The sequence below is a fragment of the Dipodomys spectabilis genome, unplaced genomic scaffold (genome assembly GCF_019054845.1).
Source record: "Dipodomys spectabilis isolate Male_0828 unplaced genomic scaffold, ASM1905484v1 ptg000107l, whole genome shotgun sequence".
Classification (NCBI taxonomy): Eukaryota; Metazoa; Chordata; class Mammalia; order Rodentia; family Heteromyidae; genus Dipodomys; species Dipodomys spectabilis.
This window is the reverse complement of record NW_024870784.1, coordinates 6,670,801-6,680,834: the sequence shown is the minus strand read 5'-3', so window position 1 is coordinate 6,680,834 and position 10,034 is coordinate 6,670,801.

Genomic DNA, 10,034 nt, shown 5'->3' with positions numbered 1-10,034 from the left:
CAAAGGACTTTCACAGTTGGAGTACAGTTAGCTTGGAACACAAGGACATATATAGGCAGAAGAAAAGCTAGCCCAACTCCACACTCTCATTTCCTCTGCTGAGGATTTCACCTTCTGAAGCAGTTTTTGATGGTCACAGTGGCTTTAAGAGTGACCAGGTCCAGTCCTAAAGTTGAACTGTCTAGGGAAAGCTGTTGATATCCCTGAGCACGGCTTGTGGGGACTGAGGGCCACCTCAGAGGATGGCTGTGCAGATTAGGTGAGAAAACAGCTAGGAAGGGACCTTGAACAATGCTGGATGTAAATAAAAGAGACACCTATGAGTGGTTACCATTATGATTTTATTTGATTGCGTGTGTGTGTGTGTGTGTGTGTGTGCGCGCGCGCGCTAGTACTAGGCCTTGAGCTCCGAGCCTTGTGCTCTCACCTGGCTTCTTTGTTCAAGACTGGCACTTGACCCTCATGTCTTCTGCTAGCATTTGGCTGGTTAATTGGGAGATAAAAGTCTCAGAGTTTTCTACTTGGGCTGTCTTTGAACCATGATCCTTGGATTTCAGCCTCCCAAGTAGCTAGGAATACAGGGGTGAACCACCAGTGTCAGGCCCCCATTAATTTAAATGGATTATTTTACCTCTCACCACCAGAAGCAAATATGAAAAAAATGGTTGAATTTTGGTGTCAATACAGTATTGCATAAAGGACCATTCAAGAAAAGCTATAAAATACTCTTCCTGAAATATCCCGACAGGAAAAGATGTTTCTTAAAGGTGAATCCTCAGAGACAGAAAACACAAAAGATCTCAGCTATTTATAAAGGAGACCACGACTGAAGGAAATGGAAAATCCTTCTGAACATAGAGGATTCCTAAGTTGGGCGGTGACAGATCCGTTGGTAGCTGTGAGCTGGTGCAGGGCTGCAGCCTGCCTGACCCAAATCCTCACCAAGGCCCGGGCCCCATTTTCTCCTCCCTGCCTGCCATTTTTTTTTCTTTTGGTGTGTTGGTCGTGGGGCCTGAACGCTGGGCCTGGGCGCTGTCCCTCAGCTCTTCAGCTCAAGGCTATCACTCTACCACTTGAGCCACAGCACCACTTCCAGCTTTTTCTGCTTATGTGGTGCTGAGGAATCGAACCCAGGGCCTCACGCATGCTCTACCACTGAGCCACCTTCCCAGCCCTGCCATGATTTTCAGCACCTTTCTTTCCTGAAGTTGTTGCGGAGATCAGCCATGGTCCTGGCCGAGCCTCCCTCCGCCCCAGCGCGGCCCGCAGCAAGCCTTGCCTCCGGCTCGCCCCCTCGGCCGCCCCCCCAACCCCCCCCCCCCCCCGCTCGGGACCCAGCCCCGCCCCCCCGCTCGGGACCCAGCCCCCCCCCCCCCGCTCGGGACCCAGCCCCCCCCCCGCTCGGGACCCAGCCCCCCCCCCCCCGCTCGGGACCCAGCCCCCCCCCCCACGCTCGGGACCCAGCCCCCCCCCCCCCCGCTCGGGACCCAGCCCCCCCCCCTCTCGGGACCCAGCCCCCCCCCCCCCCGCTCGGGACCCAGCCCCCCCCCCCGCTCGGGACCCAGCCCCCCCCCCCCGCTCGGGACCCAGCCGCCCCCCCCCCCCGCTCGGGACCCAGCCCCCCCCCCCCCGCTCGGGACCCAGCCCCCCCCCCCCCGCTCGGGACCCAGCCCCCCCCCAGCCCCCCCCCCCCGCTCGGGACCCAGCCCCCCCCCCCCCGCTCGGGACCCAGCCCCCCCCACCCCCCCCCCCCGGCCCCGCGCCTCCCTAACCGGTCACCGCCCCTTCCCACACCCCCATACTGCGCCCAGGCAGGCCCGTGGCCGAGACGGCCACCATCTCCGGGCGCTCGCCCCTCCCTCGTGGAAGGTTCTGGAGCCTGCTCCCAGGCCTGGGGTGTCCTCTTTCCACCGGGGCGGCGTCCGCGGCCTTCCCTCACCAGGCCGGGCCTGGCGGCCCGCATGGTCCTCCTCACCCTGCCCTCCGGGCCCCTCACCCGGCCGGGCCGAGTCCGCAGCTCTCACCTCGGCGCTTCCCGAGGCACCGGCTCACCCCTGCCATGAGCGCCTCTCCTGGCCTCAGCGCCGCAGCGGACCAGGCCCTTCCCGCCACTCTCCACGTGGCCCTCCCTGGGTATGCCAGACACGCCCCGCCCCACGTACGCCGGACACGCCCCCGCCGTCCCTCTCCACCCCCACCCGCCCGTGCGCAGGACACGCCCCTCCCTACTTATGCTAGACACGCCCCCTCCATCCCCAGACACGCCTCTGCCCATGTACGCTGGACACGCCCCCCGCCATCCCCGGACACGCCCCTCCATGTATGCTGGACAGGCTCTTCACCGCCCACCCCAGCACTCTTCCCCTCCCCTGCAATGCCCCCTTCCCGCAGGCCCGCAGGCCCACAGGCCCATTCAAGGCTCTAGAAATCACTGGCCAGGTCTTGGTGTTAATGAAAGAAGGAGGGGAGGAGGAGGGAGGAGGCATGGGAGAAATCTAGGCTAGAATATTCAACTTTATTTCTGGGAACTAATACAGTTTTCTCATGAAGTGTTATGTTCACATTGCCTGCACCTTTGTTTAGTTGGGATTTTTAACAGTCCCTGAGTAGGGATTTAGAACTCGAATGACAGATTGATTGACAGGGAGCATATGTAACACATGTGCATAGATGTAGTGTATGTAACACGTGGGCATGGCACTTGTCCTGTTTGTGGACCTTGGCATGCAGTCTCTCTAGAGATGGGCTGGAGTTCAGCCAAGTCCTGTGTAAGGTGTGGAGAAGTTGCAATGGGAGCTTGTGGCCTCCTGCAGGGACACTAGGGTGGAGGTTTGGCCTGCTGGACAGAGCCCTCTGGTTATCAGTACTCTGTGTCAAGGAATGTAAGCATCATCTACTCAAGCTCTGTGTGTGTGTGGGGGGGTGTGAGAGTGGGCGCGCTGCTCCTGAGGCTTGAACTCGGGGTCTAGGTGCTGTCCCTGAGATTTTTGGTCAGGGCTGGCATTCTGCCACGTTGTGATATGAAAATTAAAGATATAATATTTGACTTAGGTACTTAGGACATGTAGAAATTAGAAGCCTCTGCTTATCAATAGTGGATGATTTTTGTTACTGTGGCTATAAAATTAAGCTGCAACTCCACTTCTGTTACTAACTAAATAGGGGTGACACATCTTTCATTCTATTCCCCAAGCTTCCCTCGACAGTCCTTAGGCGAAGGCTCTGGCAGAAATTGTAAAAACTTCTGGAGTGACCATTGGCCAAAATGGACAAAGAGCCTAACTGCGCAAGCTCAATTCTCCCCCCCCCCCCCACGCCGCTTAAAAGCTGGTGCAGGCTGGCACTCAAGGCCATGCCCTAAGATCCTGACCTTGGGCACGGTCATGACGCATCAGGGCTTTGTTCTTTCGCTCAAATAAAATTTTGTTAAAACCACAACTTGTCGGTTGTTTTTGGGTCCTACTGTCTATTGATTCCTGGATACTATTAGACCACTTGAATGAATCACTCTGGCTTTTTGGTGGTGAACTGGAGATAAGAGCCTCACAGACTTACCTGCTGGGCTGGCTTCAAACCTGGATCCTCACGTTTCATCCTCCTGAGTAGCTAGGATTATAGGTGTAGGTCATTGTGCCAGCTTCACATAGTTAATCAGTGGAATGGTGCCTTGGGTGGCTGTGAGGACTAACTGCAGCAAGTTATGCGTTATATCCAAGTCCTGACTCTGAGTACCCCAAGTGGATTCCACTGGGAGGTAGTAAGCTCTTTTTGGGGGACAATGTTTCTTGCATAAAACAAGGTCCTTGGCTTCTGCCAGTGACTGTAGTTGAGTTCAGGCCACAAGAATCGAGAGTGGTCAGTGTCAAGGCCGTATCTCTGTGACCCTTCTGAACAAGATTTGGCTGAGAAGAGTGATTCTCTTAAAGAAATACAAACACTTCACTCCTCACGTTTGGTCTCCAGTCTTGCTGTGGAGAGCAGAAGCCAGAAGCCAGACCAGGCATGCAGACTACAGTCAAAGGGTAGAACCCCACATGTCTGGATCACTTCGCATTACAGAAATCACTCCTGTGACCGTCGTGGACAGTTCTTATGAGAGAAACGTCTCTTTTGGAAGTGAGCAAAAAAGTTTTTTCTATATAGGATGACCATTAGAGACACACATCTTTGTGAAAGGGACTTTTTAAAAAAAATTAAAACCATCTACCAGTTATTTCCAATTAACTAGCGAAAAGCTGGAAGTGGAGCTGTAGAACAATGGTAGAACACTAGCCTTGAGCAGAAGAGCCAAGCAAGAGCATGAAGCCCTAAGTTCAAGCCCCAGTACCAGCCCCCAAAATACGGTAACCAACATTCCTTCAGGCAGCCAGAGTCCTTTATCCTTCCTTTCATTATCCTAACCAGACAACCGGAGGAAAGAACAAACATTGACTTCGGACTTGCTCTTTCAGGGACTGAAGCAGTCTTTTATAGTCACAATGTGGGGTGGCAAGATAATTGTACACACACATTATAAAACACTTTAATGTCACTAACAGCAAATTTACACAGCAGCACAGAAACAGACCATTAAAAACAGGGTGTTGTGAGCTGGGGGTTGATGTGTCAGGATTCATGACAATCTGTCACTGAAGAGAGACAGAGAGGGCCTTTCTCCTGGATCTGAGGAGAGTTCTGAGTTCTCCCTCCCAGCAATTTGAGAAGGATAGAAATGTGACTCGCTGAGTGGGTGGTACAGAAGCAGACCTGCACACACACACACATACACACACACACACACACACACACACACACGTATACATGCATACATCCACAGAGAATATTTGCACTTTTACTGCCTGGGGAGTAATATTTTAATGAGATTGTAGAAACCATAGAACAGTTCACAAACACAACCACCCATTCACTGACTCGGGAGAGTGATGGAGTGTTTTCCAGGAACCCGGTAGCAGGTAGGATCCTGGTGGAAGTGGAAGCAACACCCACTGACGCTTTCCAGGAGGGGCTCAGCGGCTGCCATCCAGACCAGGCTTGTGGCCTGGAGGTGAATGTGAATGCTTGGTGGGGATTTTCCTCCCACCTCATGAGGACTTGTACAGATTCCAGGGAATGTGAAGTCAGCTTGGGCCAGAGGCATGGAAGCCAGTGACTGGAAGCTGGGACCAGGCAGGAGTGCAGCCTAGACTTTGCTAAGAAGGCTCATGGCCTTGTAGTATTGAATGCTGCTCTGGTGCGTATGTGTCCCGGGCCTGTAGAATCTCCATGTACGTTTTAACAGAGCCACAGAGAATCCCATGGCTGGTTAGCCCCGAGGATCTAGACCTAGGGAATCTCCAGAAACCCGAGGGCAAGAGGATATAGGTAGGTGAGTGAGTAAGAACCAGGTGCGAGAAACTAGGAAGCCATGGGCCTATGGCTGGAGAAAGGAAAGGACGAGCAGGCTCCTGATAGTGCAGAAGGGGAAAGACTTCCTGGACTCAGCTACCAACACACACAACAGGAACTGGAAATTCATGGCAGAAAAAGCATTATGAGGAGTTCAACAGTAAAAGAGAAGCAGCCAGGCACCCGTGGTTCACACGAGATCTCATCTACTCAGGCAGATGAGCTCTGAGCATTGTGGTTCAAAGCCAGCCTGGGCAGGAAAGTCTGTGAGACTTGTATCTCTGACTGCTAAAAAAGCTGGAAGTGGTACTGTGGCTCAAGTGGTAGAATGCTAGCCTTGAGTAAAAGAGGCTCAGGGACAGAGCCCAGGCCCTGAGTGTATTTAAGCCTTAGGACTGGCACAGGAAAAAGAAAAAAGAAATCCACAGGTGAAAAATTAGTAAGTTTTATTACCTTACTAATTATTCTAATTCTCCTTACTTATTAGCTATTACTAATAAGTATTAGTAATAGCTAATAAGTAAGGAGAAAGGGAAAGGGAAAAAGGAATTCTCCCCCTAGTTATATGGTAACAAGAGGCTGGTAGTCTTAAAAAAATGGTTTCCTACCATTTCAAGAAGGTATAAGAACCCAGTTTGGGCAATAAAAGAAAAGAAAAAGAAAAAAAAAGTAATAAAAAGCTTAACACAGACCAAAGGTAACAAAAGGATTAACATAGGCAGCTGACATGAACAATTACAAAGGATTTAACAAGGTGACCAAACTCACCATCCTCTCTGGAAAAGTAACCAACAAGGTCCAGAGCAGGTGGAGCCCGAGCTTTGGATGCTGCCATTAATGGGGTTCTCTGAGATTAAGGGAAGGGAATTGGAAACAAGAATCCAGATACTACGGGAATAGATAGATGTGGTTCAAACAACCAAAATGTGAACTGACCTTGCAACAATTGATTGCCAGGAGATGTCCAGGGACTCTGCTTTTGTTTGTTTTGTAGTCATCTGTACCCAGCAGATCTTGTAGCTGGTTCGGTCTAGACAGAAATGGGAGACAAAATCACCTCCTCCAGGTGTGGACGGCCTAGCAGGGTCAGTGGAGCACCTGTCAGCAGTCCAAGGCATCTGGCATGGCCTTGTTTGCCCTGTTCCTCTGTCTGTTGGGGGCCCACGAGTCCATGATTATTCCTGACTTCAGGCATGGCCTCAGAATACGGGTACATGGAGTCTGGAAGGCGGGAGAGGCAGACTTCCCTAAGCTGGGAGGGAGGCCCTGAGGCTCGAGCTTTAATTGCTTCCTGCAGGCTCAGAGCGCATGACAGGTGCTGAGGCGGGATGGGGCACAGCCCAGAGAAGGTGGCAGTAAGGGGGATGAAGCTGAGCGTTCTGGATATACAAGGAAACCAGTTGGAAAGCTTAAAAGCTCTCTGGAGGCCAGGCCCTGGAGGTTTAGGCCTGTGATCCTAGCTACTCAGGAGGCTGAGATTTGAGAATTGAGATCCGGTGCCAGAAAAGTCTGTGATATTATCTCCACTTTACCAGCAAGATGCTGAAAATGGAGCTATGCCTCATGTGGTAGAGAGCTATCCTTGAGCTAAAAAGCCCTAAGTCCCACTACTGGTGCGTATACACACACACACACACACACACACACACACACACACACACACACACGAGAAAAGATCTTAATGAGAGTGGAATCTTGGCTCCATCGAGAAAACAGAGCCAAAGATTGAGAGACTGCTGGGGTAGGAAATGAAGGACAGGACTGCCAGCAGCCCCTTCTCACCTTACCCCCAATCCACCCTAGGGCAGGGCCTCCTTCTCCAGAGGCCACGCCTCCTGGAGGGCAGATCATAGGATGGGGCTCAGGATGGACCTTGGAGCCTGCCGCTTCTGAAGCTGTCTAACTGATCCATCCATCCTCCTTTTTGCTTCTTGTGGCTTTCTGGTCAGCTGTGGCTCAGGGATATCCTCCTGAGCAGACCCCTAGCTCTGGGTATGGATCCTGTTACTATGGTGATCCCTGAATGTTTGTGTCAGCCCTAGAGCTGGACTGCGCTGCAGTTGTCAGGAAGGCCTGAAACAGACCCTCCCTGCAAATTCTGGAGTTCATGCCTACCTGTTCTCCTCAAATAAGCTGGGGGGTGGGGGAGGCTGAGGGGGGAAGGCCTGGGGCCTAAGTCAGGCCTGGAGGCTGGGCTCCCACAGTGCACCATTTGGATTCTGCCTAAAGAGCAGGGCCAGCTGGCTTGGGAGTCTGGGCTGGTCACACACAGTATCTGGGAGGCTGTGACTCCTCACCTGTCTCAGGGCACCTTGATCTGGGAGTGAGGCGGGACCTGCTGCTCACAGGCCGGGGCTAGAGGCCAGGGATGCCATCATAAAACGTGAAGCCAAGGCAGGTAGAGGGTTCTTCATAGTTGCTAGATGATTGTGACCCATGTGTCTGGTTTATTCTGTTCTATGAACACTGGAGTGTTCAGTCGGTAAGGTGTTCACACTCCATCCAACCTGTGGAGTGTGTCCACAAATCTGTAGGGGGGGGATTTTCATGTGTTTTCCATGATGCAAACAATTACAGTGAGCCAATGGCTTACTCCTGTCATCCTCATCCTAGCCACTTGGGAGCCTGAGATCTGAGAATCTTGGTTCAAAGCTAGCCTGGGAAGGAAAGTTCAGGAGATTTCTACCTCTAACCACTGATCTTTGGTGAAAAATCTAGATAGCACCCAGGACCCTAAGTTCAAGTCTGCTTACTGGTACCAAAAAGGGAGGCAGGGTGGGAGGGAAGGAAAGCATCCCTGAGATTACCAATATTATTTCTCAGAAACTTGTATTAATGGCTCCAAGTCAATTAAAAGTAACCCTGCAATATTAGCCACAAGCCATTCCTAAACTCAAATGTTAATACAGAAAGGAAGATGTGAGCCTAACGGGAACATTGCTCTGGATCTCTGTGGTGTTCTGGACTCCAGGTTCTGCCTTCATATCTGCTGTCACCTCTTTTGGCTGTTGAGTCCCTTCCCACAGTTGGCGGCCTTACTCACTCGGGACGGCAGTTACAGATGTTGTCAAGCCGGGGTTTCCAGGTCCATGTTAGTAAGCCTGTGCTCCTCTCATTACTCTTGCACATTTTTGCTCAATTCTTTAAGATGCCACTTTCAGGGTCCCCTATCCAAGGCCACCCTTTGCTACCAACCTTACTTCCTATGGGCTGTGCACACCAGCCATGTTGGGCTGGGAGATATGCACAACAGTCTGGCTAAGGCTCTGGGGGCTTCCAGCCCAGCTCCCCACCACAGCCTGGTGCCACACCAGCACAACCAGCTCTCAGCATCTCGCCTCCTCCTGCCTCCCAGCTCAGGCAAGACAAACGCCTGACCTGAGAAGTAGCAACCAAAACATGCACTACATAATCTAAAGTTACGTCAGGGAGGGGTGTGTTGGGGGAGGTGAGAACATTGAAAGGGGGGACATGGATCAAGATGCACTGTATTCATAAACTGCTTTGGTGAATGGAAACTCCTTTATACAACTACTTAAAGATAACTTTTTTTTCTGTAAAGAAGTAACAATTATGCCATATGCCGCCACCATCACTGCTCCATGGGAAAGAAATCTTTGGAACATTAAAAATGCAGATCCTGAGGGCCAGTGGCTCATGCCGCCTGTAAGGAAGTGAAGCTGTAGCCCAAGGGTCAGACGATAGCCTTGCACACAGAGCAGCTCAGGGACACAGCCCAGAGTTCAGGCACCGGGACCAGAAAAAAAAAAACCAGGTCCTGAAACTGTGGCTCTAAGATGAACCCCAGGCCCCGTCTTTAACAAGCTCACAGGGATGGGCAGTGCTGACCCCCTAGGGCCAACTTTGAGGAGCCAGAGTCCACATCACAGAGGCAGGAGAGAATACATTATTGCCAGAGTCCCAGGAGTGTCTCTTTCCAGGTCAGGGTAAATGCAACTTTGACATCGCCCTTGGTTGGTCACTGGACTTGAACTTAGGGCCTGAGCACTCCAGCTCTCCAGCTCAAGGCTTGCACTCTGCCACTTTGGGCTCCAAAGCAACTCTGCCTGCTTTTCTGGCACTCTGATGGCTAATTAGAGACGATAATCTTTTTCTGCCTGGGCTGGCTTTGAACTGTAGTTTGTAGATTGCAGGTCAATGAGTAGAAAAGGCCACTTACTCTAGTAAAAACAACAAGGTGGTCAACATGGAAGTAGCTCCTCAAGCATGCTCTTACCTGGAGCTTATTAAAAGCCAAAGTCACACCTGACAAACCTGTAAGACTTCTCTGTTCCTCTCTGCAGGCCTGCTAGAAACGCTTACAAAAACCCAAGAAGAGCAAACTAAAATAACAATGAAGCAATCATTTTGGTAGCCTTAATTTTTCTTTTGAAATGAACACTTAAGACAATTTTACTTCCAAAATTTCATATCCAGGAATCCATTTTTGGTGTTTTAAAAGCCTTTAACACTTTATACTTTAGTTTTAAGCTCATTTGAATGACCCTTTAAAATCTTTTTTTGTAATATATTTTAAATTTTCATTTATTTTATTATTATTTTGGGGGGGCCAGTCATGGGACTTGAACTCAGGGCCTGGGCACTGTCCTTGAGTTTCTTTTTTTTTTTGGTCAGTCGTGGGGCTTGAA